This window comes from Pseudophryne corroboree, unplaced genomic scaffold (assembly GCF_028390025.1).
Source record: "Pseudophryne corroboree isolate aPseCor3 unplaced genomic scaffold, aPseCor3.hap2 scaffold_149, whole genome shotgun sequence".
Classification (NCBI taxonomy): domain Eukaryota; kingdom Metazoa; phylum Chordata; class Amphibia; order Anura; family Myobatrachidae; genus Pseudophryne; species Pseudophryne corroboree.
Genome location: NW_026968120.1, coordinates 1156057 through 1181405, shown reverse-complemented (window position 1 = coordinate 1181405; position 25349 = coordinate 1156057). Strand labels below are relative to the sequence as shown.

At 49.3% G+C, this 25349-nt stretch overlaps 21 non-coding genes and 4 pseudogenes across 21 annotated transcripts; 7 read left to right on the top strand and 18 right to left on the bottom strand.

The window, feature by feature from the left end:
- Positions 1–549: 549 nt before the first annotated feature.
- LOC134999003 (U1 spliceosomal RNA) lies at positions 550–713 on the top strand. The gene has a single exon (XR_010201164.1). It is a non-coding gene; the product is annotated as a U1 spliceosomal RNA (small nuclear RNA).
- A 152-nt stretch (positions 714–865) lies between these two features.
- On the top strand, positions 866–1028 carry LOC134998579 (U1 spliceosomal RNA). Its single transcript, XR_010200781.1, has one exon. It is a non-coding gene; the product is annotated as a U1 spliceosomal RNA (small nuclear RNA).
- Positions 1029–1698: 670 nt separating this feature from the next.
- LOC134998995 (U1 spliceosomal RNA) lies at positions 1699–1862 on the top strand. Its single transcript, XR_010201156.1, has one exon. It is a non-coding gene; the product is annotated as a U1 spliceosomal RNA (small nuclear RNA).
- A 9171-nt stretch (positions 1863–11033) lies between these two features.
- On the top strand, positions 11034–11197 carry LOC134998969 (U1 spliceosomal RNA). Its single transcript, XR_010201130.1, has one exon. It is a non-coding gene; the product is annotated as a U1 spliceosomal RNA (small nuclear RNA).
- Positions 11198–11349: 152 nt separating this feature from the next.
- On the top strand, positions 11350–11485 carry LOC134998598 (U1 spliceosomal RNA; annotated as a pseudogene).
- Positions 11486–12183: 698 nt separating this feature from the next.
- Positions 12184–12347, top strand: LOC134999057 (U1 spliceosomal RNA). Its single transcript, XR_010201216.1, has one exon. It is a non-coding gene; the product is annotated as a U1 spliceosomal RNA (small nuclear RNA).
- Positions 12348–12499: 152 nt separating this feature from the next.
- LOC134999153 (U1 spliceosomal RNA) lies at positions 12500–12662 on the top strand. The gene has a single exon (XR_010201314.1). It is a non-coding gene; the product is annotated as a U1 spliceosomal RNA (small nuclear RNA).
- An 849-nt stretch (positions 12663–13511) lies between these two features.
- LOC134998386 (U1 spliceosomal RNA) lies at positions 13512–13653 on the bottom strand (annotated as a pseudogene).
- A 152-nt stretch (positions 13654–13805) lies between these two features.
- LOC134998759 (U1 spliceosomal RNA) lies at positions 13806–13969 on the bottom strand. Its single transcript, XR_010200928.1, has one exon. It is a non-coding gene; the product is annotated as a U1 spliceosomal RNA (small nuclear RNA).
- A 674-nt stretch (positions 13970–14643) lies between these two features.
- On the bottom strand, positions 14644–14806 carry LOC134999199 (U1 spliceosomal RNA). Its single transcript, XR_010201359.1, has one exon. It is a non-coding gene; the product is annotated as a U1 spliceosomal RNA (small nuclear RNA).
- Positions 14807–14958: 152 nt separating this feature from the next.
- Positions 14959–15122, bottom strand: LOC134998853 (U1 spliceosomal RNA). The gene has a single exon (XR_010201019.1). It is a non-coding gene; the product is annotated as a U1 spliceosomal RNA (small nuclear RNA).
- A 674-nt stretch (positions 15123–15796) lies between these two features.
- On the bottom strand, positions 15797–15959 carry LOC134998469 (U1 spliceosomal RNA). Its single transcript, XR_010200708.1, has one exon. It is a non-coding gene; the product is annotated as a U1 spliceosomal RNA (small nuclear RNA).
- Positions 15960–16111: 152 nt separating this feature from the next.
- Positions 16112–16275, bottom strand: LOC134999049 (U1 spliceosomal RNA). The gene has a single exon (XR_010201208.1). It is a non-coding gene; the product is annotated as a U1 spliceosomal RNA (small nuclear RNA).
- Positions 16276–16949: 674 nt separating this feature from the next.
- LOC134998326 (U1 spliceosomal RNA) lies at positions 16950–17112 on the bottom strand. The gene has a single exon (XR_010200611.1). It is a non-coding gene; the product is annotated as a U1 spliceosomal RNA (small nuclear RNA).
- Positions 17113–17264: 152 nt separating this feature from the next.
- On the bottom strand, positions 17265–17428 carry LOC134998939 (U1 spliceosomal RNA). The gene has a single exon (XR_010201101.1). It is a non-coding gene; the product is annotated as a U1 spliceosomal RNA (small nuclear RNA).
- Positions 17429–18129: 701 nt separating this feature from the next.
- LOC134998457 (U1 spliceosomal RNA) lies at positions 18130–18265 on the bottom strand (annotated as a pseudogene).
- A 152-nt stretch (positions 18266–18417) lies between these two features.
- LOC134998578 (U1 spliceosomal RNA) lies at positions 18418–18581 on the bottom strand. The gene has a single exon (XR_010200780.1). It is a non-coding gene; the product is annotated as a U1 spliceosomal RNA (small nuclear RNA).
- A 673-nt stretch (positions 18582–19254) lies between these two features.
- Positions 19255–19417, bottom strand: LOC134998492 (U1 spliceosomal RNA). Its single transcript, XR_010200725.1, has one exon. It is a non-coding gene; the product is annotated as a U1 spliceosomal RNA (small nuclear RNA).
- A 152-nt stretch (positions 19418–19569) lies between these two features.
- Positions 19570–19733, bottom strand: LOC134998852 (U1 spliceosomal RNA). Its single transcript, XR_010201018.1, has one exon. It is a non-coding gene; the product is annotated as a U1 spliceosomal RNA (small nuclear RNA).
- A 674-nt stretch (positions 19734–20407) lies between these two features.
- LOC134999152 (U1 spliceosomal RNA) lies at positions 20408–20570 on the bottom strand. The gene has a single exon (XR_010201313.1). It is a non-coding gene; the product is annotated as a U1 spliceosomal RNA (small nuclear RNA).
- A 152-nt stretch (positions 20571–20722) lies between these two features.
- Positions 20723–20886, bottom strand: LOC134998948 (U1 spliceosomal RNA). The gene has a single exon (XR_010201109.1). It is a non-coding gene; the product is annotated as a U1 spliceosomal RNA (small nuclear RNA).
- A 698-nt stretch (positions 20887–21584) lies between these two features.
- LOC134998456 (U1 spliceosomal RNA) lies at positions 21585–21720 on the bottom strand (annotated as a pseudogene).
- A 152-nt stretch (positions 21721–21872) lies between these two features.
- LOC134998918 (U1 spliceosomal RNA) lies at positions 21873–22035 on the bottom strand. Its single transcript, XR_010201081.1, has one exon. It is a non-coding gene; the product is annotated as a U1 spliceosomal RNA (small nuclear RNA).
- A 2424-nt stretch (positions 22036–24459) lies between these two features.
- LOC134998568 (U1 spliceosomal RNA) lies at positions 24460–24623 on the bottom strand. The gene has a single exon (XR_010200771.1). It is a non-coding gene; the product is annotated as a U1 spliceosomal RNA (small nuclear RNA).
- Positions 24624–24775: 152 nt separating this feature from the next.
- LOC134999156 (U1 spliceosomal RNA) lies at positions 24776–24939 on the bottom strand. Its single transcript, XR_010201317.1, has one exon. It is a non-coding gene; the product is annotated as a U1 spliceosomal RNA (small nuclear RNA).
- Between the last annotated feature and the right edge of the window lie 410 nt (positions 24940–25349).

Genomic DNA, 25349 nt, shown 5'->3' with positions numbered 1-25349 from the left:
CTTCCAACGCACAATGCAAACTACAGGTAGTGCTGCAGGGCCCACACCCTTTTACTTGCTTTACAGAGCAGCTCTGGAGCTGTTACAGTGCCCAGCTGCTGCAAGAAATCAGCTTGAATGCTTCAGGGGCTGGGGCATAGCCAACATGAGCCCCACACCGAAGGAGGGTGGAGGTGTTTAATGCGAACTAGGGGTCATCCAAGCGCCGCAAAAGGCCGCCATGCCCTGCACACCCCTTTTTTATTTTCATATGCAGACGAGGGTTGAAGCCAACTTTGACCCACTGCTTGGATGACATCACCATATGCAAATCCGTCTGCTGCAGGCCTTCCCCCAGGAATGCTTGCATTAGTAGTTGCATTTGGTTTGTTGTTTGGGGGTGCTTCAGTATTAGGCAGCCTTCTGCCCTCCCATGTTCATCTGAAAATATGTGTTCTCCCTGCAGTTGTTGTCCCCAGATGAGAGTTCCCTTGTGCTGCCTCAGTTGAATCTCCTTTACTTGACAGAGATGTGCCTGAGCAGCGGCCCTCCCCAGCCCTATCCCAAATCATACTTATTTTGCATAGGAGATACCATTATCATGAAGATTGATCTCCCAGGGTGAGGTTCATTCATTGCATTCTGGGTATGCTGACCCTTGTGATTTCCCCAAATGTGGGAAACTCGACTGCATTATTTGTTGTAGTGGGGGACTGTGTTTGTGCTTTCCTCTGGTCAGCTCTGGTAAAAGTCAGATTTCTATGTCTCAGATCTTCATCTAGCCTTGTTCTTTTTTCGAGAGTTTCCTTGTGCTGCCTCAGTTGGATCTCCTTCACTTGACAGGGGGGTGCCCGTACAGCGACCCTCCCCAGCTCTAGCCCAACTCCTACTTACCTGCCAGGTGAGATACTATGATCAGGAAGGTGCTTCTCCCAGGGCAAGGCTCACCCAATGCACTCTGGGTGTGCTGCTCCTACGATTTCCCCAAATGTGGGACACTTGATTACATAATTTGTGTTTCCTCTGGTCGGCTCTCGTATAATTCAGATCTCTTTGTCTCAGGTCTCTCTCCAGCCTAGTTTGCTGTCTGTTTCCACTTCTCTTTTCTTGAGCCGCTCCCTTCTATGCCCTTGTGCACTATCCTGACTTCCCCGTCTGCTTACTTTGTGCCTTCCAACGCACAATGCAAACTACAGGTAGTGCTGCAGGGCCCACACCCTTTTACTTGCTTTACAGAGCAGCTCTGGAGCTGTTACAGTGCCCAGCTGCTGCAAGAAATCAGCTTGAATGCTTCAGGGGCTGGGGCATAGCCAACATGAGCCCCACACCGAAGGAGGGTGGAGGTGTTTAATGCGAACTAGGGGTCATCCAAGCGCCGCAAAAGGCCGCCATGCCCTGCACACCCCTTTTTTATTTTCATATGCAGACGAGGGTTGAAGCCAACTTTGACCCACTGCTTGGATGACATCACCATATGCAAATCCGTCTGCTGCAGGCCTTCCCCCAGGAATGCTTGCATTAGTAGTTGCATTTGGTTTGTTGTTTGGGGGTGCTTCAGTATTAGGCAGCCTTCTGCCCTCCCATGTTCATCTGAAAATATGTGTTCTCCCTGCAGTTGTTGTCCCCAGATGAGAGTTCCCTTGTGCTGCCTCAGTTGAATCTCCTTTACTTGACAGAGATGTGCCTGAGCAGCGGCCCTCCCCAGCCCTATCCCAAATCATACTTATTTTGCATAGGAGATACCATGGTCATGAAAATTGTTCTCCCAGGGTGAGGTTCATTCATTGCACTCTGGGTATGCTGACCCCTGTGATTTCCCCAAATGTGGGAAACTCGACTGCATTATTTGTGGTAGTGGGGGACTGTGTTTGTGCTTTCCTCTGGTCAGCTCTGGTAAAAGTCAGATTTCTTTGTCTCAGATCTTCCTCTAGCCTTGTTCTTCTTTCGAGAGTTCCCTTGTGCTGCCTCAGTTGGATCTCCTTCACTTGACAGGGGGTGCCCGAGCAGCAATCCTCCACAGCTCTAGCCCAACTCCTACTTACCTGCCAGGTGAGATACTATGATCTTCACTGTTAGGGCAATCAGGATGTGGAATTCCCTGCCAGGGAAGGTGGTAATGGCGGACTCTGTAATTGGATTTAAAAAAGGAATGGATACATTTCTGAATGAAAAAGCTATCCAAGGTTATAATACTTAAAATATCAACATGGTTAATCCGGGGGTAACATGAGTTATAGTAGCTAACTAGTCATAAAACATTATTCAGCAAGTATGTAGAATCATCACAACTTAAAACAGGTTGAACACGATGGGCAATTTGCCTCTATTCAACCTCAAAAACTATGTTACTATATGTTACTATATTACTATGTTACTGTAGTATACAGAACACCACAATGTAATGAGCAGTGATAGTGAGCACTGATGAGGATACTAGAACTGACACTGAGCAGCAAGATGCAGCACTGGACTATTAGTAATGTACTGTAGTATGCTGAGCACCACAATGCAGCACAAGACAATGAGCAGTGATACTGAGCACTGATGAGGATACTACTGAGAACTGACACTGAGCAGGAGAGACACACTACTAGTATTACTGAGCAGCAATAAGTAACCACTGATACTGAGCACTGATATTGAGATTTCCACTGAGAGAACATAGCCACGTCCTCTCCGCTCTCTCTTCAATGCACGAGTAAAAATGGCGGCAACGCGCAGCTCTTTATATGGAATCCGAATCTCGCGAGAATCCGACAGCGGGATGATGACATTTTCCCTTGTTCAGGTTTTCCGAGTCAGGCGGGAACAACCGAGCCTGCCTCGGACCAGTGTAAACCACGTGGAGTTCGTGGGGAATTCGGTTCTCGGAGAGCCGAACCCGCTCCTCTATATATACTATATTACTATGTTACTGTAGTATACAGAACACCACAATGCAATGAGCAGTGATAGTGAGCACTGATGAGGATACTAGAACTGACACTGAGCAGCAAGATGCAGCACTGGACTATTAGTAATGTACTGTAGTATGCTGAGCACCACAATGCAGCACAAGACAATGAGCAGTGATACTGAGCACTGATGAGGATACTACTGAGAACTGACACTGAGCAGGAGAGACACACTACTAGTATTACTGAGCAGCAATAAGTAACCACTGATACTGAGCACTGATATTGAGATTTCCACTGAGAGAACATAGCCACGTCCTCTCCGCTCTCTCTTCAATGCACGAGTAAAAATGGCAGCAACGCGCAGCTCTTTATATGGAATCCGAATCTCACGAGAATCTGACAGCGGGATGATGACATTTTCCCTTGTTCAGGTTTTCCAAGTCAGGCGGGAACAACCGAGCCTGCCTCGGACCAGTGTAAACCACGTGGAGTTCGTGGGGAATTCGGTTCTCGGAGAACCGAACCCGCTCCTCTCTACCTTATACCCATCAATTTTTTTTATTTTCAATCTAAGCCCCTGCAGTTTTCTGTAAGCATCTGCTTCGCTATGACGATCAACAAGTCACAAGGGCAAACACTCAGGGCTTGAGGCGTAGATCTTAGGACCAGCTGCTACAAGCATGGCAGAGGTGTCACTATCACTGGTGACACCCAGAGAGGTGGCGAGGGAGATTGTAATGCAGTGCGCGCAGATAAACAGCGCAATGGTAAAAAGGAGGCATGGTTTCATAGGTAGGGGCGTGGCCTGGTGGCCTGAATCTACATTTTGTTGCTCCGGGTGTCCCGGGGGTTGGGGGCTGCACCCGGGGACTAGTGTGTGAGCGGTGCTGGCTCCTGCACAGTGACAGGGCATGGCCACCCAGCATGACGCCTCCCTTCTTGACCATGCTGTAATTGCAGTCGCACTGCAGTTCAGCGTGATCATAAAAAATGGTGTAGGCTCCTGCTGGTGCAGACTGTAGAGAAAAGCTGCTGTGACCACTAGAGGTGAGCGGGTTCGGTTTCTCTGAATCCGAACCCGCACGAACTTCATGTTTTTTTCACGGGTCCGAGCATACTCGGATCCTCCCGCCTTGCTCGGTTAACCCGAGCGCGCCCGAACGTCATCATGACGCTGTCGGATTCTCGCGAGACTCGGATTCTATATAAGGAGCCGCGCGTCGCCGCCATTTTCACACGTGCATTGAGATTGATAGGGAGAGGACGTGGCTGGCGTCCTCTCCATTTAGATTAGGGTTGAGAGAGAGAGAGATTGACCTGAGGCTGTGATACTGTAGAAGAGAGTGCAGAGTTTAGTGACTGACGACCACAGTGACCACCAGACAGTGCAGTTGTTTGTTTTATTTAATATATCCGTTCTCTGCCTGAAAAAAACGATACACACAGTGACTCAGTCACATACCATATCTGTGTGCACTGCTCAGCCCAGTGTGCTGCATCAATGTATATATATATCTGACTGTGCTCAGCTCACACAGCTTATAATTGTGGGGGAGACTGGGGAGCACTGCAGTGCCAGTTATAGGTTATAGCAGGAGCCAGGAGTACATAATATTATATTAAAATTAAACAGTGCACACTTTTGCTGCAGGAGTGCCACTGCCAGTGTGACTAGTGACCAGTGACCTGACCACCAGTATATATAATATTAGTAGTATACTATCTCTTTATCAACCAGTCTATATTAGCAGCAGACACAGTACAGTGCGGTAGTTCACGGCTGTGGCTACCTCTGTGTCGGCACTCGGCAGCCCGTCCATAATTGTATATACCACCTAACCGTGTTTTTTTTTTCTTTCTTTATAGTCATACTAGTTACGAGTATACTATCTCTTTATCAACCAGTCTATATTAGCAGCAGACACAGTACAGTGCGGTAGTTCACGGCTGTGGCTACCTCTGTGTCGGCACTCGGCAGCCCGTCCATAATTGTATATACCACCTAACCGTGGTTTTTTTTTTCTTTCTTTATACATACATACTAGTTACGAGTATACTATCTCTTTATCAACCAGTCTATATTAGCAGCAGACACAGTACAGTGCGGTAGTTCACGGCTGTGGCTACCTCTGTGTCGGCACTCGGCAGCCCGTCCATAATTGTATATACCACCTAACCGTGGTTTTTTTTTCTTTCTTTATACATACATACTAGTTACGAGTATACTATCTCTTTATCAACCAGTCTATATATTAGCAGCAGACACAGTACAGTGCGGTAGTTCACGGCTGTGGCTACCTCTGTGTCGGCACTCGGCAGCCCGTCCATAATTGTATATACCACCTAACCGTGGTTTTTTTTTCTTTCTTTATAGTCATACTAGTTACGAGTATACTATCTCTTTATCAACCAGTCTATATTAGCAGCAGACACAGTACAGTGCGGTAGTTCACGGCTGTGGCTACCTCTGTGTCGGCACTCGGCAGCCCGTCCATAATTGTATATACCACCTAACCGTGGTTTTTTTTCTTTCTTTATACATACATACTAGTTACGAGTATACTATCTCTTTATCAACCAGTCTATATTAGCAGCAGACACAGTACAGTGCGGTAGTTCACGGCTGTGGCTACCTCTGTGTCGGCACTCGGCAGCCCGTCCATAATTGTATATACCACCTAACTGTGGTTTTTTTTTCTTTCTTTATACATACATACTAGTTACGAGTATACTATCTCTTTATCAATCAGTCTATATATTAGCAGCAGACACAGTACAGTGCGGTAGTTCACGGCTGTGGCTACCTCTGTGTCGGCACTCGGCAGCCCGTCCATAATTGTATACTAGTATCCAATCCATCCATCTCCATTGTTTACCTGAGGTGCCTTTTAGTTGTGCCTATTAAAATATGGAGAACAAAAATGTTGAGGTTCCAAAATTAGGGAAAGATCAAGATCCACTTCCACCTCGTGCTGAAGCTGCTGCCACTAGTCATGGCCGAGACGATGAAATGCCAGCAACGTCGTCTGCCAAGGCCGATGCCCAATGTCATAGTACAGAGCATGTCAAATCCAAAACACCAAATATCAGTAAAAAAAGGACTCCAAAACCTAAAATAAAATTGTCGGAGGAGAAGCGTAAACTTGCCAATATGCCATTTACCACACGGAGTGGCAAGGAACGGCTGAGGCCCTGGCCTATGTTCATGGCTAGTGGTTCAGCTTCACATGAGGATGGAAGCACTCAGCCTCTCGCTAGAAAAATGAAAAGACTAAAGCTGGCAAAAGCAGTAGCACCGTAAAGAACTGTGCGTTCTTCGAAATCCCAAATCCACAAGGAGAGTCCGACTCCAATTGTGTCGGTTGCGATGCCTGACCTTCCCAACACTGGACGTGAAGAGCATGCACCTTCCACCATTTGCACGCCCCCTGCAAGTGATGGAAGGAGCACCCGCAGTCCAGTTCCTGATAGTCAGATTGAAGATGTCAGTGTTGAAGTACACCAGGATGAGGAGGATATGGGTGTTGCTGGCGCTGGGGAGGAAATTGACCAGGAGGATTCTGATGGTGAGGTGGTTTGTTTAAGTCAGGCACCCGGGGAGACACCTGTTGTCCGTGGTAGGAATATGGCCGTTGACATGCCTGGTGAAAATACCAAAAAAATCAGCTCTTCGGTGTGAAAGTATTTCACCAGAAATGCGGACAACAGGTGTCAAGCCGTGTGTTCCCTTTGTCAAGCTGTAATAAGTAGGGGTAAGGACGTTAACCACCTCGGAACATCCTCCCTTATACGTCACCTGCAGCGCATTCATAATAAGTCAGTGACAAGTTCAAAAACTTTGGGTGACAGCGGAAGCAGTCCACTGACCAGTAAATCCCTTCCTCTTGTAACCAAGCTCACGCAAACCACCCACCAACTCCCTCAGTGTCAATTTCCTCCTTCCCCAGGAATGCCAATAGTCCTGCAGGCAATGTCACTGGCAATTCTGACGAGTCCTCTCCTGCCTGGGATTCCTCCGATGCATCCTTGCGTGTAACGCCTACTGCTGCTGGCGCTGCTGTTGTTGCTGCTGGGAGTCGATGGTCATCCCAGAAGGGAAGTCGTAAGCACACTTTTACTACTTCCACCAAGCAATTGACTGTCCAACAGTCCTTTGCGAGGAAGATGAAATATCACAGCAGTCATCCTGTTGCAAAGCGGATAACTGAGGCCTTGACAACTATGTTGGTTTTAGACGTGCGTCCGGTATCCGCCGTTAGTTCACAGGGAACTAGACAATTTCTTGAGGTAGTGTGCCCCCGTTACCAAATACCATCTAGGTTCCACTTCTCTATGCAGGCGATACCGAGAATGTACACGGACGTCAGAAAAAGACTCACCAGTGTCCTAAAAAATGCAGTTGTACCCAATGTCCACTTAACCACGGACATGTGGACAAGTGGAGCAGGGCAGGGTCAGGACTATATGACTGTGACAGCCCACTGGGTAGATGTATGGACTCCCGCCGCAAGAACAGCAGCAGCGGCACCAGTAGCAGCATCTCGCAAACGCCAACTCTTTCCTAGGCAGGCTACGCTTTGTATCACCGGTTTCCAGAATACGCACACAGCTGAAAACCTCTTACGGCAACTGAGGAAGATCATCGCGGAATGGCTTACCCCAATTGGACTCTCCTGTGGATTTGTGGCATCGGACAACGCCAGCAATATTGTGTGTGCATTAAATCTGGGCCAATTCCAGCACGTCCCATGTTTTGCACATACCTTGAATTTGGTGGTGCAGAATTTTTTAAAAAACGACAGGGGCGTGCAAGAGATGCTGTCGGTGGCCAGAAGAATTGCGGGACACTTTCGGCGTACAGGCACCACGTACAGAAAACTGGAGCACCACCAAAAACTACTGAACCTGCCCTGCCATCATCTGAAGCAAGAAGTGGTAACGAGGTGGAATTCAACCCTGTATATGCTTCAGAGGTTGGAGGAGCAGCAAAAGGCCATTCAAGCCTATACAATTGAGCACGATATAGGAGGTGGGATGCACCTGTCTCAAGCGCAGTGGAGAATGATTTCAACGTTGTGCAAGGTTCTGATGCCCTTTGAACTTGCCACACGTGAAGTCAGTTCATACACTGCCAGCCTGAGTCAGGTCATTCCCCTCATCAGGCTTTTGCAGAAGAAGCTGGAGACATTGAAGGAGGAGCTAACACGGAGCGATTCCGCTAGGCATGTGGGACTTGTGGATGGAGCCCTTAATTCGCTTAGCAAGGATTCACGGGTGGTCAATCTGTTGAAATCAGAGCACTACATTTTGGCCACCGTGCTCGATCCTAGATTTAAAGCCTACCTTGGATCTCTCTTTCCGGCAGACACAAGTCTGCTGGGGTTCAAACACCTGCTGGTGAGTAAATTGTCAAGTCAAGCGGAACGCGACCTGTCAACAACATCTCCTCCTTCACATTCTCCCGCAACTGGGGGTGCGAGGAAAAGGCTCAGAATTCCGAGCCCACCCGCTGGCGGTGATGCAGGGCAGTCTGGAGCGACTGCTGATGCTGACATCTGGTCCGGACTGAAGGACCTGACAACGATTACGGACATGTCGTCTACTGTCACTGCATATGATTCTCTCCCCATTGAAAGAATGGTGGAGGATTATATGAGTGACCGCATCCAAGTAGGCACGTCACACAGTCCGTACTTATACTGGCCGGAAAAAGAGGCAATTTGGAGGCCCTTGCACAAACTGGCTTTATTCTACCTAAGTTGCCCTCCCACAAGTGTGTACTCCGAAAGAGTGTTTAGTGCCGCCGCTCACCTTGTCAGCAATCGGCGTACGAGGTTACATCCAGAAAATGTGGAGAAGATGATGTTCATTAAAATGAATTATAATCAATTCCTCCGTGGAGACATTGACCAGCAGCAATTGCCTCCACAAAGTACACAGGGAGCTGAGATGGTGGATTCCAGTGGGGACAAATTGATAATCTGTGAGGAGGGGGATGTACACGGTGATATATCGGAGGATGATGATGAGGTGGACATCTTGCCTCTGTAGAGCCAGTTTGTGCAAGGAGAGATTAATTGCTTCTTTTTTGGTGGGGGTCCAAACCAACCCGTCATATCAGTCACAGTCGTGTGGCAGACCCTGTCACTGAAATGATGGGTTGGTTAAAGTGTGCATGTCCTGTTTATACAACATAAGGGTGGGTGGGAGGGCCCAAGGACAATTCCATCTTGCACCTCTTTTTTCTTTTCTTTTTCTTTGCGTCATGTGCTGTTTGGGGAGGGTTTTTTGGAAGGGACATCCTGCGTGACACTGCAGTGCCACTCCTAGATGTGCCCGGTGTTTGTGTCGGCCACTAGGGTCGCTTATCTTACTCACACAGCTACCTCATTGCGCCTCTTTTTTTCTTTGCGTCATGTGCTGTTTGGGGAGGGTTTTTTGGAAGGGACATCCTGCGTGACACTGCAGTGCCACTCCTAGATGGGCCCGGTGTTTGTGTCGGCCACTAGGGTCGCTAATCTTACTCACACAGCTACCTCATTGCGCCTCTTTTTTTCTTTGCGTCATGTGCTGTTTGGGGAGGGTTTTTTGGAAGGGCCATCCTGCGTGACACTGCAGTGCCACTCCTAGATGGGCCCGGTGTTTGTGTCGGCCACTAGGGTCGCTTATCTTACTCACACAGCGACCTCGGTGCAAATTTTAGGACTAAAAATAATATTGTGAGGTGTGAGGTATTCAGAATAGACTGAAAATGAGTGGAAATTATGGTTTTTGAGGTTAATAATACTTTGGGATCAAAATGACCGCCAAATTCTATGATTTAAGCTGTTTTTTAGGTTTTTTGGAAAAAAACACCCGAATCCAAAACACACCCGAATCCGACAAAAAAAATTCGGTGAGGTTTTGCCAAAACGCGGTCGAACCCAAAACACGGCCGCGGAACCGAACCCAAAACCAAAACACAAAACCCGAAAAATTTCCGGCGCTCATCTCTAGTGACCACGCCCCCTGTGTCTCCTCCGTTGCAGACCCCATTTTGAAGCCTTGCCCCCGGACTAAGAGAAAAGAATGCCCTTGCGCACTATCCTGACTTCTCCTCCCGTCTGCTTAATTTGTGCCTTCCAACGCACAATGCGAACAACAGGTGGTGCTGCAGGGCCCACACCCTTTTACTTGCCTTACAGAACAGCTCTGGAGCTGTTACAGTGCCCAGCTGCTGCAAGAAATCAGCTTGAATGCATCAGGGGATGGGGCATGGCCAACATGAGCCCCACACCAAAGGAGGGTGGGGGTGTTTAATGCGAACTAGGGGTCATCCAAGCACTGCAAAAGGCCGCCATGCCCTGCATGCCCCTTTTCTCTTTTCATATGCAGATGAGGGTTCCAGTCAACTTTGGCCCACTGCTTGGATAACATCACCGTATGCAAATCCGTCTGCTGCAGACCTTCCCCCAGGAGTGCTTGTACTAGTTGTTGCATATGGGCCCTCATTCCGAGTCGTTCGCTCTGTAAATTTCATCGCATCGCAGTGAAATTCTGCTTAGTACGCATGCGCAATATTCGCACTGCGACTGCGCCAAGTAATTTTACAATGAAGAAAGTATTTTTACTCACGGCTTTTTCTTCGCTCCGGCGATCGTAATGTGATTGACAGGAAATGGGTGTTACTGGGCGGAAACAGGCCGTTTTATGGGCGTGTGGGAAAAAACGCTACAGTTTCCGGAAAAAACGCAGGAGTGGCCGGAGAAACGGGGGAGTGTCTGGGCGAACTCTGGGAGTGTTTGTGACGTCAAACCAGGAACGACAAGCACTGAACTGATCGCAGATGCCGAGTAAGTCTGAAGCTACTCTGAAACTGCTAAGTAGTTTGTAATCGCAATAAGCTAAGATTCACTCCCAGTAGGCGGCGGCTTAGCGTGTGTAACTCTGCTAAAATCGCATTGCGAGCGATCAACTCGGAATGAGGGCCATGGTTTGATATTTGATGGTGCTTCAGTATTAGGCAGCCTTCCGCCCTCCCATGTTCATCTGAAAAGATGTCGTCTCCCTGCAGTTGTTGTCCCCAGATGAGAGTTCCCTTGTGCTGCCTCAGTTGAATCTCCTTTACTTGACAGAGATGTGCCTGAGCAGCGGCCCTCATCAGCCCTATCCCAAATCATACTTATTTTGCATAGGAGATACCATGGTCATGAAGATTGTTCTCCCAGGGTGAGGTTCATTCATTGCATTCTGGGTATGCTGGCCCCTGTGATTTTCCCAAATGTGGGAAACTCGACTGCATTATTTGTGGTAGTGGGGGACTGTGTTTGTGCTTTGCTCTGGTCAGCTCTGGTAAAAGTCAGATTTCTTTGTCTCAGATCTTCCTCTAGCCTTGTTCTTCTTTCGAGAGTTCCCTGGTGCTGCATCAGTTGGATCTCCTTCACTTCACAGGGGGGAACCCGAGCAGCGACCCTCCCCAGCTCTAGCCCAACTCCTACTTACCTGCCAGGTGAGATACTATGATCATGAAGGTGCTTCTCCCAGGGCAAGGCTCAACCATTGCACTCTGGGTGTGCTGCTCCTGCGATTTCCCCAAATGTGGGAAACTTGACTCCATTATTTGTGTTTCCCCTCGTCGGCTCTCGTATAATTCAGATCTCTTTGTCTCAGGTCTCTCTCCAGCCTAGTTTGCTGTCTGTTTCCACTTCTCTTTTCTTGAGCCGCTCCCTTCTATGCCCTTGCGCACTATCCTGACTTCTGCCGTCTGCTTACTTCGTGCCTTCCAACGCACAATGCGAACTACAGGTAGTGCTGCAGGGCCCACACCGTTTTACTTGCCTTACAGAGTAGCTCTGGAGCAGTTACAGTGCCCAGCTGCTGCAAGAAATCAGCTTGAATGCTTCAGGGGCTGGGGCATAGCCAACATGAGCCCCACACCGAAGGAGGGAGGAGGTGTGTAATGCAAACTAGGGGTCATCCAAGCGCTGCAAAAGGCCGCCATGCCCTGCACGCCCCTTTTCTCTTTTCATATGCAGACGAGGGTTGAAGCCAACTTTGACCCACTGCTTGGATGACATCACCATATGCAAATCCATCTGCTGCAGGCCTTCCCCCAGGAATGCTTGCACTAGTTGTTGCATTTGGTTTGTTGTTTGGGGGTGCTTCAGTATTAGGCAGCCTTCTGCCCTCACATGTTCATCTGAAAATATATGTTCTCCCTGCAGTTGTTGTCCCAAGATGAGAGTTCCCTTGTGCTGCCTCAGTTGAATCTCCTTTACTTGACAGAGATGTGCCTGAGCAGCGGCCCTCCCCAGCCCTATTCCAAATCATACTTATTTTGCATAGGAGATACCATGGTCATGAAGATTTTTCTCCCAGGGTGAGGTTCATTCATTGCATTTTGGGTATGCTGACCCCTGTGATTTCCCCAAATGTGGGAAACTTGACTGCATTATTTGTGGTAGCGGGAGACTGTGTTTGTGCTTTCCTCTGGTCAGCTCTGGTAAAAGTCAGATTTCTTTGTCTCAGATCTTCCTCTAGCCTTGTTCTTCTTTCGAGAGTTCCCTGGTGCTGCCTCAGTTGGATCTCCTTCACTTCACAGGGGGGAACCCGAGCAGCGACCCTCCCCAGCTCTAGCCCAACTCCTACTTACCTGCCAGGTGAGATACTATGATCATGAAGGTGCTTCTCCCAGGGCAAGGCTCACCCATTGCACTCTGGGTGTGCTGCCCCTGCGATTTCCCCAAATGTGGGAAACTTGACTGCATAATTTGTGTTTCCCCTGGTCGGCTCTCGTATAATTCAGATCTCTTTGTCTCAGGTCTCTCTCCAGCCTAGTTTGCTGTCTGTTTCCACTTCTCTTTTCTTCAGCCGCTCCCTTCTATACCCTTGTGCACTATCCTGACTTCTCCTCCCGTCTGCTTACTTTGTGCCTTCCAATGCACAATGCAAACTACAGGTAGTGCTGCAGGGCCCACACCCTTTTACTTGCCTTACAGAGCAGCTCTGGAGCTGTTACAGTGCCCAGCTGCTGCAAGAAATCTGCTTGAATGCTTCAGGGGATGGGGCATGGCCAACATGAGCCCCACACCAAAGCAGGGTGCAGCAGAAGGCTGCTTAATACTGAAGCACCCCCAAACAACAAACCAAATGCAACAACTAGTGCAAGCATTCCTGGGGGAAGGCCTGCCGCAGATGGATTTGCATATGGTGATGTCATCCAAGCAGTGGGTCAAAGTTGGCTTCAACCCTCGTCTGCATATGAAAACAGAAAAGGGGCGTGCAGGGCATGGTGGCCTTTTGCGGCGCTTGACTGACCCCTAGTTTGCATTAAACACCTCCACCCTCCTTCGGTGTGGGGCTGATGTTGGCTATGCCCCAGCCCCTGAAGCATTCAAGCTGATTTCTTGCAGCAGCTGGGCACTGTAACAGCTCCAGAGCTGCTCTGTAAGGCAAGTAAAAGGGTGTGGGCCCTGAAGCACTACCTGTAGTTTGCATTGTGCATTGGAAGGCACAAAGTAAGCAGACGGGAGGAGAAGTCAGGATAGTGCACAAGGGTATAGAAGGGAGCGGCTGAAGAAAAGAGAAGTGGAAACAGACAGCAAACTAGGCTGGAGAGAGACCTGAGACAAAGAGATCTCAATTATACGAGAGCCGACCAGGGGAAACACAAATTATGCAGTCAAGTTTCCCACATTTGGGGAAATCGCAGGAGCAGCACACCCAGAGTACAATGGGTGAGCCTTGCCCTGGGAGAAGCACCTTCATGATCATAGTATCTCACCTGGCAGGTAAGTAGGAGTTGGGCTAGAGCTGGGGAGGGTCGCTGCTCGGGTACCCCCCTGTAAAGTGAAGGAGATCCAACTAAGGCAGCACAAGGGAACTCTCGAAAGAAGAACAAGGCTAGAGGAAAATCTGAGACAAAGAAATCTGACTTTTACTAGAGCTGACCAGAGGAAAGCACAAACACAGTCCCCCACTACCACAAATAATGCAGTTGAGTTTCCCACATTTGGGGAAATCACAGGGGTCAGCATACCCAAAATGCAATGAATGAACCTCACCCTGGGAGAAAAATCTTCATGACCATGGTATCTCCTATGCAAAATAAGTATGATTTGGAATAGGGCTGGGGAGGGCCGCTGCTCATGCACATCTCTGTCAAGTAAAGGAGATTCAACTGAGGCAGCACAAGGGAACTCTCATCTGGGGACAACAACTGCAGGGAGAACATATATTTTCAGATGAACATGGGAGGGCAGAAGGCTGCCTAATACTGAAGCACCCCCAAACAACAAACCAAATGCAACAACTAGTGCAAGCATTCCTGGGGGAAGGCCTGCCGCAGATGGATTTGCATATGGTGATGTCATCCAAGCAGTGGGTCAAAGTTGGCTTCAACCCTCGTCTGCATATGAAAAGAGAAAAGGGGCGTGCAGGGCATGGTGGCCTTTTGCGGCGCTTGGCTGACCCCTAGTTTGCATTAAACACCTCCACCCTCCTTTGGTGTGGGGCTCATGTTGGCCATGCCCCAGCCCCTGAAGCATTCAAGCTGATTTCTTGCAGCAGCTGGGCACTGTAACAGCTCCAGAGCTGCTCTGTAAGGCAAGTAAAAGGGTGTGGGCCCTGCAGCACTACCTGTAGTTCGCATTGTGCGTTGGAAGGCACAAAGTAAGCGGACAGGAGGAGAAGTCAGGATAGTGCGCAAGGGCATAGAAGGGAGCGGCTCAAGAAAAGAGAAGTGGAAACAGACAGCAAACTAGGCTGGAGAGAGACCTGAGACAAAGAGATCTGAATTATACGAGAGCCGACCAGGGGAAACACAAATTATGCAGTCAAGTTTCCCACATTTGGGGAAATCGCAGGAGCAGCACACCCAGAGTGCAATGGGTGAGCCTTGCCCTGGGAGAAGCACCTTCATGATCATAGTATCTCACCTGGCAGGTAAGTAGGAGTTGGGCTAGAGCTGGGGAGGATCGCTGCTCGGGTACCCCCCTGTAAACTGAAGGAGATCCAACTGAGGCAGCACAAGGGAACTCTCGAAAGAAGAACAAGGCTAGAGGAAAATCTGAGACAAAGAAATCTGACTTTTACCAGAGCTGACCAGAGGAAAGCACAAACACAGTCCCCCACTACCACAAATAATGCAGTCAAGTTTCCCACATTTGGGGAAATCACAGGGGTCAGCATACCCAAAATGCAATGAATGAACCTCACCCTGGGAGAACAATCTTCATGACCATGGTATCTCCTATGCAAAATAAGTATGATTTGGAATAGGGCTGGGGAGGGCCGCTGCTCATGCACATCTCTGTCAAGTAAAGGAGATTCAACTGAGGCAGCACAAGGGAACTCTCATCTGGGGACAACAACTGCAGGGAGAACACATATTTTCAGATGAACATGGGAGGGCAGAAGGCTGCCTAATACTGAAGCACCCCCAAACAACAAACCAAATGCAACAACTAGTGCAAGCATTCCTGGGGGAAGTTCTGCAGAAGACGGATTTGCATACAGTGATGTCATCCAAGCAGTGGGTCAAAGTTGGCTTCAACCCTCATCTGCATATGAAAAGAGAAAAGGAGCGTGCAGGGCATGGCGGCCTTTTGCGGTGCTTGGATGACCCCTAGTTCGCATTAAACACCTCCACCCTCCTTTGGTGTGGGGCTCATGTTGGCCATGCCCCATCCCCTGAAGCATTCAAGCAGATTTCTTGCAGCAGCTGGGCACTGTAACATCTCCAGAGCTGCTCTGTAAGGCAAGTAAAAGGGTGTGGGCCCTGCAGCACTACCTGTAGTTTGCATTGTGCATTGGAAGGCACAAAGTAAGCAGACGGGAGGAGAAGTCAGGATAGTGCACAAGGGTATAGAAGGGAGCGGCTGAAGAAAAGAGAAGTGGAAACAGACAGCAAACTAGGTTGGAGAGAGACCTGAGACAAAGAGATCTGAATTATACGAGAGCCGACCAGGGGAAACACAAATTATGCAGTTAAGTTTCCCACATTTGGGGAAATCGCAGGGGCAGCACACCCAGAGTGCAATGGGTGAGCTTTGCCCTGGGAGAAGCACCTTCATGATCATAGTATCTCACCTGGCAGGTAAGTAGGAGTTGGGCTAGAGCTGGGGAGGGTCTCTGCTTGGGCACCCCCCTGTCAAGTGAAGGAGATCCAACTGAGGCAGCACAAGGGAACTCTCGAAAGAAGAACAAGGCTAGAGGAAGATCTGAAACAAAGAAATCTGACTTTTACCAGAGCTGACCAGAGGAAAACACAAACACAGTCCCCCACTACCACAAATAAAGCAGTCAAGTTTCCCACATTTGGGGAAATCACAGGGGTCAGCATACCCAGAATGCAATGAATGAACCTCACCCTGGGAGAATAATCTTCATGACCATGGTATCTCCTATGCAAAATAAGTATGATTTGGGATAGAGCTGGGGAGGGCCGCTGCTCAGGCACATCTCTGTCAAGTTAAGGAGATTCAACTGAGGCAGCACAAGGTAACTCTCATCTGGGGACAACAACTGCAGGGAGAACACATATTTTCAGATGAACATGGGAGGGCAGAAGGCTGCCTAATACTGAAGCACCCCCAAACAACAAACCAAATGCAACAACTAGTGCAAGCATTCCTGGGGGAAGTTCTGCAGAAGACGGATTTGCATATGGTAATGTCATCCAAGCAGTGGGTCAAAGTTGGCTTCATCCCTCGTCTGCATATGAAAACAGAAAAGGGGCGTGCAGGGCATGGTGGCCTTTTGCGGCGCTTGTCTGACCCCTAGTTTGCATTAAACACCTCCACCCTCCTTCGGTGTGGGGCTCATGTTGGCTATGCCCCAGCCCCTGAAGCATTCAAGCTGATTTCTTGCAGCAGCTGGGCACTGTAACAGCTCCAGAGCTGCTCTGTAAGGCAAGTAAAAGGGTGTGGGCCCTGCAGCACTACCTGTAGTTTGCATTGTGCATTGGAAGGCACAAAGTAAGCAGACGGGAGGAGAAGTCAGGATAGTGCACAAGGGTATAGAAGGGAGCGGCTGAAGAAAAGAGAAGTGGAAACAGACAGCAAACTAGGCTGGAGAGAGACCTGAGACAAAGAGATCTGAATTATACGAGAGCCGACCAGGGGAAACACAAATTATGCAGTCAAGTTTCCCACATTTGGGGAAATCGCAGGAGCAGCACACCCAGAGTACAATGGGTGAGCCTTGCCCTGGGAGAAGCACCTTCATGATCATAGTATCTCACCTGGCAGGTAAGTAGGAGTTGGGCTAGAGCTGGGGAGGGTCGCTGCTCGGGTACCCCCCTGTAAAGTGAAGGAGATCCAACTGAGGCAGCACAAGGGAACTCTCGAAAGAAGAACAAGGCTAAAGGAAAATCTGAGACAAAGAAATCTGACTTTTACCAGAGCTGACCAGAGGAATGCACAAACACAGTCTCCCACTACCACAAATAATGCAGTCGAGTTTCCCACATTTGGGGAAATCACAGGGGTCAGCATACCCAAAATGCAATGAATGAACCTCACCCTGGGAGAAAAATCTTCATGACCATGGTATCTCCTATGCAAAATAAGTATGATTTGGAATAGGGCTGGGGAGGGCCGCTGCTCATGCACATCTCTGTCAAGTAAAGGAGATTCAACTGAGGCAGCACAAGGGAACTCTCATCTTGGGACAACAACTGCAGGGAGAACATATATTTTCAGATGAACATGGGAGGGCAGAAGGCTGCCTAATACTGAAGCACCCCCAAACAACAAACCAAATGCAACAACTAGTGCAAGCATTCCTGGGGGATGGCCTGCCGCAGATGGATTTGCATATGGTGATGTCATCCAAGCAGTGGGTCAAAGTTGGCTTCAACCCTCGTCTGCATATGAAAAGAGAAAAGGGGCATGCAGGGCATGGTGGCCTTTTGCGGCGCTTGGCTGACCCCTAGTTTGCATTAAACACCTCCACCCTCCTTTGGTGTGGGGCTCATGTTGGCTATGCCCCAGCCCCTGAAGCATTCAAGCTGATTTCTTGCAGCAGCTGGGCACTGTAACAGCTCCAGAGCTGCTCTGTAAGGCAAGTAAAAGGGTGTGGGCCCTGCAGCACTACCTGTAGTTTGCATTGTGCATTGGAAGGCACAAAGTAAGCAGACGGGAGGAGAAGTCAGGATAGTGCACAAGGGTATAGAAGGGAGCGGCTGAAGAAAAGAGAAGTGGAAACAGACAGCTAACTAGGCTGGAGAGAGACCTGAGACAAAGAGATCTGAATTATACGAGAGCCGACGAGGGGAAACACAAATTATGCAGTCAAGTTTCCCACATTTGGGGAAATCGCAGGAGCAGCACACCCAGAGTGCAATGGTTGAGCCTTGCCCTGGGAGAAGCACCTTCATGATCATAGTATCTCACCTGGCAGGTAAGTAGGAGTTGGGCTAGAGCTGGGGAGGGTCGCTGCTCGGGTTCCCCCCTGTGAAGTGAAGGAGATCCAACTGAGGCAGCACCAGGGAACTCTCGAAAGAAGAACAAGGCTAGAGGAAGATCTGAGACAAAGAAATCTGACTTTAACCAGAGCTGACCAGAGGAAAGCACAAACACAGTCCCCCACTACCACAAATAATGCAGTCGAGTTTCCCACATTTGGGAAAATCACAGGGGTCAGCATACCCAGAATGCAATGAATGAACCTCACCCTGGGAGAACAATCTTCATGACCATGGTATCTCCTATGCAAAATAAGTATGATTTGGGATAGGGCTGGTGAGGGCCGCTGCTCAGGCACATCTCTGTCAAGTAAAGGAGATTCAATTGAGGCAGCACAAGTGAACTCTCATCTGGGGACAACAACTGCAGGGAGACCACATCTTTTCAGATGAACATGGGAGGGCGGAAGGCTGCCTAATACTGAAGCACCATCAAATATCAAACCATATGCAACAACTAGTACAAGCACTCCTGGGGGAAGGTCTGCAGCAGACGGATTTGCATACGGTGATGTTATCCAAGCAGTGGGCCAAGTTGACTGGAACCCTCATCTGCATATGAAAAGAGAAAAGGGGCATGCAGGGCATGGCGGCCTTTTGCAGTGCTTGGATGACCCCTAGTTCGAATTAAACACCTCCCCCCTCCTTTGGTGTGGGGCTCATGTTGGCCATGCCCCATCCCCTGAAGCATTAAAGCTGATTTCTTGCAGCAGCTGGGCACTGTAACAGCTCCAGAGCTGCTATGTAAGGCAAGTAAAAGGGTGTGGGCCCTACAGCACTACCTGTAGTTTGCATTGTGCATTGGAAGGCACAAAGTAAGCAGACGGGAGGAGAAGTCAGGATAGTGCACAAGGGTATAGAAGGGAGCGGCTGAAGAAAAGAGAAGTGGAAACAGACAGCAAACTAGGCTGGAGAGAGACCTGAGACAAATAGATCTGAATTATACGAGAGCCGACCAGGGGAAACACAAATTATGCAGTCAAGTTTCCCACATTTGGGGAAATCGCAGGGGCAGCACTTCCAGAGTGCAATGGGTGAGCCTTGCCCTGGGAGAAGCACCTTCATGATCATAGTATCTCACCTGGCAGGTAAGTAGGAGTTGGGCTAGAGCTGGGGAGGGTCGCTGCTCGGGTACCCCCCTGTAAAGTGAAGGAGATCCAACTGAGGCAGCACAATGGAACTCTCGAAAGAAGAACAAGGCTAGAGGAAAATCTGAGACAAAGAAATCTGACTTTTACCAGAGCTGACCAGAGGAAAGCACAAACACAGTCCCCCACTACCACAAATAATGCAGTCAAGTTTCCCACATTTGGGGAAATCACAGGGGTCAGCATACCCAAAATGCAATGAATGAACCTCACCCTGGGAGAACAATCTTCATGACCATGGTATCTCCTATGCAAAATAAGTATGATTTGGAATAGGGCTGGGGAGGGCCGCTGCTCATGCACATCTCTGTCAAGTAAAGGAGATTCAACTGAGGCAGCACAAGGGAACTCTCATCTGGGGACAACAACTGCAGGGAGAACACATATTTTCAGATGAACATGGGAGGGCAGAAGGCTGCCTAATACTGAAGCACCCCCAAACAACAAACCAAATGCAACAACTAGTGCAAGCATTCCTGGGGGAAGTTCTGCAGAAGACGGATTTGCATACGGTGATGTCATCCAAGCAGTGGGTCAAAGTTGGCTTCAACCCTCATCTGCATATGAAAAGAGAAAAGGGGCGTGCAGGGCATGGCGGCCTTTTGCGGTGCTTGGATGACCCCTAGTTCGCATTAAACACCTCCACCCTCCTTTGGTGTGGGGCTCATGTTGGCCATGCCCCATCCCCTGAAGCATTCAAGCTGATTTCTTGCAGCAGCTGGGCACTGTAACAGCTCCAGAGCTGCTCTGTAAGGCAAGTAAAAGGGTGTGGGCCCTGCAGCACTACCTGTAGTTTGCATTGTGCATTGGAAGGCACAAAGTAAGCAGACGGGAGGAGAAGTCAGGATAGTGCACAAGGGTATAGAAGGGAGCGGCTGAAGAAAAGAGAAGTGGAAACAGACAGCAAACTAGGCTGGAGAGAGACCTGAGACAAAGAGATCTGAATTATACGAGAGCCGACCAGGGGAAACACAAATTATGCAGTCAAGTTTCCCACATTTGGGGAAATCGCAGGGGCAGCACACCCAGAGTGCAATGGGTGAGCCTTGCCCTGGGAGAAGCACCTTCATGATCATAGTATCTCACCTGGCAGGTAAGTAGGAGTTGGGCTAGAGCTGGGGAGGGTCGCTGTTCGGGCACCCCCCTGTCAAGTGAAAGAGATCCAACTGAGGCAGCACAAGGGAACTCTCGAAAGAAGAACAAGGCTAGAGGAAGATCTGAGACAAAGAAATCTGACTTTTTCCAGAGCTGACCAGAGGAAAGCACAAACACAGTCCCCCACTACCACAAATAATGCAGTCGAGTTTCCCACATTTGGGGAAATCACAGGGGTCAGCATACCCAGAATGCAATGAATGAACCTCACCCTGGGAGAAAAATCTTCATGACCATGGTATCGCCTATGCAAAATAAGTATGATTTGGGATAGGGCTGGGGAGGGCCGCTGCTCAGGCACATCTCTGTCAAGTAAAGGAGATTCAACTGAGGCAGCACAAGGGAACTCTCATCTGGGGACAACAACTGCAGGGAGAACACATATTTTCAGATGAACATGTGAGGGCAGAAGGCTGCCTAATGCTGAAGCACCCCCAAACAACAAACCAAATGCAACAACTTGTGCAATCATTCCTGGGGGAAGGCCTGCAGCAGATGGATTTGCATATGGTGATGTCATCCAAGCAGTGGGTCAAAGTTGGCTTCAACCCTCGTCTGCATATGAAAAGAGAAAAGGGGCGTGCAGGGCATGGCGGCCTTTTGCAGCGCTTGGATGACCCCTAGTTCGCATTACACACCTCCACCCTCCTTCGGTGTGGGGCTCATGTTGGCTATGCCCCAGCCCCTGAAGCATTCAAGCTGATTTCTTGCAGCAGCTGGGCACTGTAACTGCTCCAGAGCTACTCTGTACGGCAAGTAAAAGGGTGTGGGCCCTGCAGCACTACCTGTAGTTCGAATTGTGCGTTGGAAGGCACGAAGTAAGCAGACGGGAGAAGTCAGGATAGTGCGCAAGGGAATAGAAGGGAGCGGCTCAAGAAAAGAGAAGTGGAAACAGACAGCAAACTAGGCTGGAGAGAGACCTGAGACAAAGAGATCTGAATTATACGAGAGCCGACGAGGGGAAACACAAATTATGCAGTCAAGTTTCCCACATTTGGGGAAATCGCAGGAGCAGCACACCCAGAGTGCAATGGTTGAGCCTTGCCCTGGGAGAAGCACCTTCATGATCATAGTATCTCACCTGGCAGGTAAGTAGGAGTTGGGCTAGAGCTGGGGAGGGTCGCTGCTCGGGTTCCCCCCTGTGAAGTGAAGGAGATCCAACTGAGGCAGCACCAGAGAACTCTCGAAAGAAGAACAAGGCTAGAGGAAGATCTGAGACAAAGAAATCTGACTTTTACCAGAGCTGACCAGAGGAAAGCACAAACACAGTCCCCCACTACCACAAATATGCAGTCGAGTTTCCCACATTTGGGAAAATCACAGGGGTCAGCATACCCAGAATGCAATGAATGAACCTCACCCTGGGAGAACAATCTTCATGACCATGGTATCTCCTATGCAAAATAAGTATGATTTGGGATAGGGCTGGTGAGGGCCGCTGCTCAGGCACATCTCTGTCAAGTAAAGGAGATTCAACTGAGGCAGCACAAGGGAACTCTCATCTGGGGACAACAACTGCAGGGAGACCACATCTTTTCAGATGAACATGGGAGGGCGGAAGGCTGCCTAATACTGAAGCACCATCAAATATCAAACCATATGCAACAACTAGTACAAGCACTCCTGGGGGAAGGTCTGCAGCAGACGGATTTGCATACGGTGATGTTATCCAAGCAGTGGGCCAAAGTTGACTGGAACCCTCATCTGCATATGAAAAGAGAAAAGGGGCATGCAGGGCATGGCGGCCTTTTGCAGTGCTTGGATGACCCCTAGTTCGCATTAAACATCCCCACCCTCCTTTGGTGTGGGGCTCATGTTGGCCATGCCCCATCCCCTGAAGCACTCAAGCTGATTTCTTGCAGCAGCTGGGCACTGTAACAGCTCCAGAGCTGTTCTGTAAGGCAAGTAAAAGGGTGTGGGCCCTGCAGCACCACCTGTTGTTCGCATTGTGCGTTGGAAGGCACAAATTAAGCAGACGGGAGGAGAAGTCAGGATAGTGCGCAAGGGCATACTTTTCTCTTAGTCCGGGGGCAAGGCTTCAAAATGGGGTCTGCAACGGAGGAGACACAGGGGGCGTGGTCACAGCAGCTTTTCTCTACAGCCTGCACCAGCAGGAGCCTACACCATTTTTTATGATCACGCTGAACTGCAGTGCGACTGCAATTACAGCATGGTCAAGAAGGGAGGCGTCATGCTGGGTGGCCATGCCCTGTCACTGTGCAGGAGCCAGCACAGCTCACACACTAGTCCCCGGGTGCAGCCCCCAACCCCCGGGACACCCGGAGCAACAAAATGTAGATTCAGGCCACCAGGCCACGCCCCTACCTATGAAACCATGCCTCCTTTTTACCATTGCGCTGTTTATCTGCGCGCACTGCATTACAATCTCCCTCGCCACCTCTCTGGGTGTCACCAGTGATAGTGACACCTCTGCCATGCTTGTAGCAGCTGGTCCTAAGATCTACGCCTCAAGCCCTGAGTGTTTGCCCTTGTGACTTGTTGATCATCATAGCGAAGCAGATGCTTACAGAAAACTGCAGGGGCTTAGATTGAAAATAAAAAAATTGATGGGTATAAGGTAGAGAGGAGCGGGTTCGGTTCTCCGAGAACCGAATTCCCCACGAACTCCACGTGGTTTACACTGGTCCGAGGCAGGCTCGGTTGTTCCCGCCTGACTCGGAAAACCTGAACAAGGGAAAATGTCATCATCCCGCTGTCGGATTCTTGCGAGATTCGGATTCCATATAAAGAGCTGCGCTTTGCTGCCATTTTTACTCGTGCATTGAAGAGAGAGCGGAGAGGACGTGGCTATGTTCTCTCAGTGGAAATCTCAATATCAGTGCTCAGTATCAGTGGTTACTTATTGCTGCTCAGTAATACTAGTAGTGTGTCTCTCCTGCTCAGTGTCAGTTCTCAGTAGTATCCTCATCAGTGCTCAGTATCACTGCTCATTGTCTTGTGCTGCATTGTGGTGCTCAGCATACTACAGTACATTACTAATAGTCCAGTGCTGCATCTTGCTGCTCAGTGTCAGTTCTAGTATCCTCATCAGTGCTCACTATCACTGCTCATTGCATTGTGGTGTTCTGTATACTACAGTAACATAGTAATATAGTATATATAGAGGAGCGGGTTCGGTTCTCCGAGAACCGAATTCCCGACGAACTCCACGTGGTTTACACTGGTCCGAGGCAGGCTCGGTTGTTCCCGCCTGACTCGGAAAACCTGAACAAGGGAAAATGTCATCATCCCGCTGTCGGATTCTCGCGAGATTCGGATTCCATATAAAGAGCTGCGCGTTGCCGCCATTTTTACTCGTGCATTGAAGAGAGAGCGGAGAGGACGTGGCTATGTTCTCTCAGTGGAAATCTCAATATCAGTGCCCAGTATCAGTGGTTACTTATTGCTGCTCAGTAATACTAGTAGTGTGTCTCTCCTGCTCAGTGTCAGTTCTCAGTAGTATCCTCATCAGTGCTCAGTATCACTGCTCATTGTCTTGTGCTGCATTGTGGTGCTCAGCATACAACAGTACATTACTAATAGTCCAGTGCTGCATCTTGCTGCTCATGTTGGCTATGCCCCAGCCCCTGAAGCATTCAAGCTGATTTCTTGCAGCAGCTGGGCACTGTAACAGCTCCAGAGCTGCTCTGTAAGGCAAGTAAAAGGGTGTTGGCCCTGCAGCACTACCTGTAGTTTGCATTGTGCGTTGGAAGGCACAAAGTAAGCAGACAGGAGAAGTCAGGAGAGTGCACAAGGGCATAGAAGGCAGGGGCTCAAGAAAAGAGAAGTGGAAACAGACAGCAAACTAGGCTGGAGAGAGACCTGAGACAAAGAGATCTGAATTATACAAGTAGCCGACCAGAGGAAACACAAATTATGCAGTCAAGTGTCCCACATTTGGGGAAATCGTAGGAGCAGCACACCCAGAGTGCAATGGGTGAGCCTTGCCCTGGTAGAAGCACCTTCCTGATCATAGTATCTCACTTGGCAGGTAAGTAGGAGTTGGGCTTGAGCTGGGGAGGGTCGCTGCTCGGGCACCCCCCTGTCAAGTGAAGGAGATCCAACTGAGGCAGCACAAGGAAACTCTCGAAAAAAGAACAAGGCTAGAGGAAGATCTGAGACAAAGAAATCTGACTTTTACCAGAGCTGACCAGAGGAAAGCACAAACACAGTCCCCCACTACCACAAATAATGCAGTCGAGTTTCCCACATTTGGGGAAATCACAGGGGTCAGCATACCCAGAATGCAATGAATGAACCTCACCCTGGGAGAACAATCTTCATGACCATGGTATCTCCTATGCAAAATAAGTATGATTTGGGATAGGGCTGGGGAGGGCCGCTGCTCAGGCACATCTCTGTCAAGTAAAGGAGATTCAACTGAGGCAGCACAAGGGAACTCTCATCTGGGGACAACAACTGCAGGGAGAACACATATTTTCAGATGAACATGGGAGAGCAGAAGGCTGCCTAATACTGAAGCACCCCAAACAACAAACCAAATGCAACAACTAGTACAAGCATTCCTGGGGGAAGGTCTGCAGAAGACGGATTTGCATACGGTGATGTCATCCAAGCAGTGGGCCAAAGTTGGCTGGAACCCTCATCTGCATATGAAAAGAGAAAAGGGGTATGCAGGGCATGGCGGCCTTTTGCGGCGCTTGGATGACCCTTAGTTCGCATTAAACACCTCCACCCTCCGTCGGTGTGGGGCTCATGTTGGCT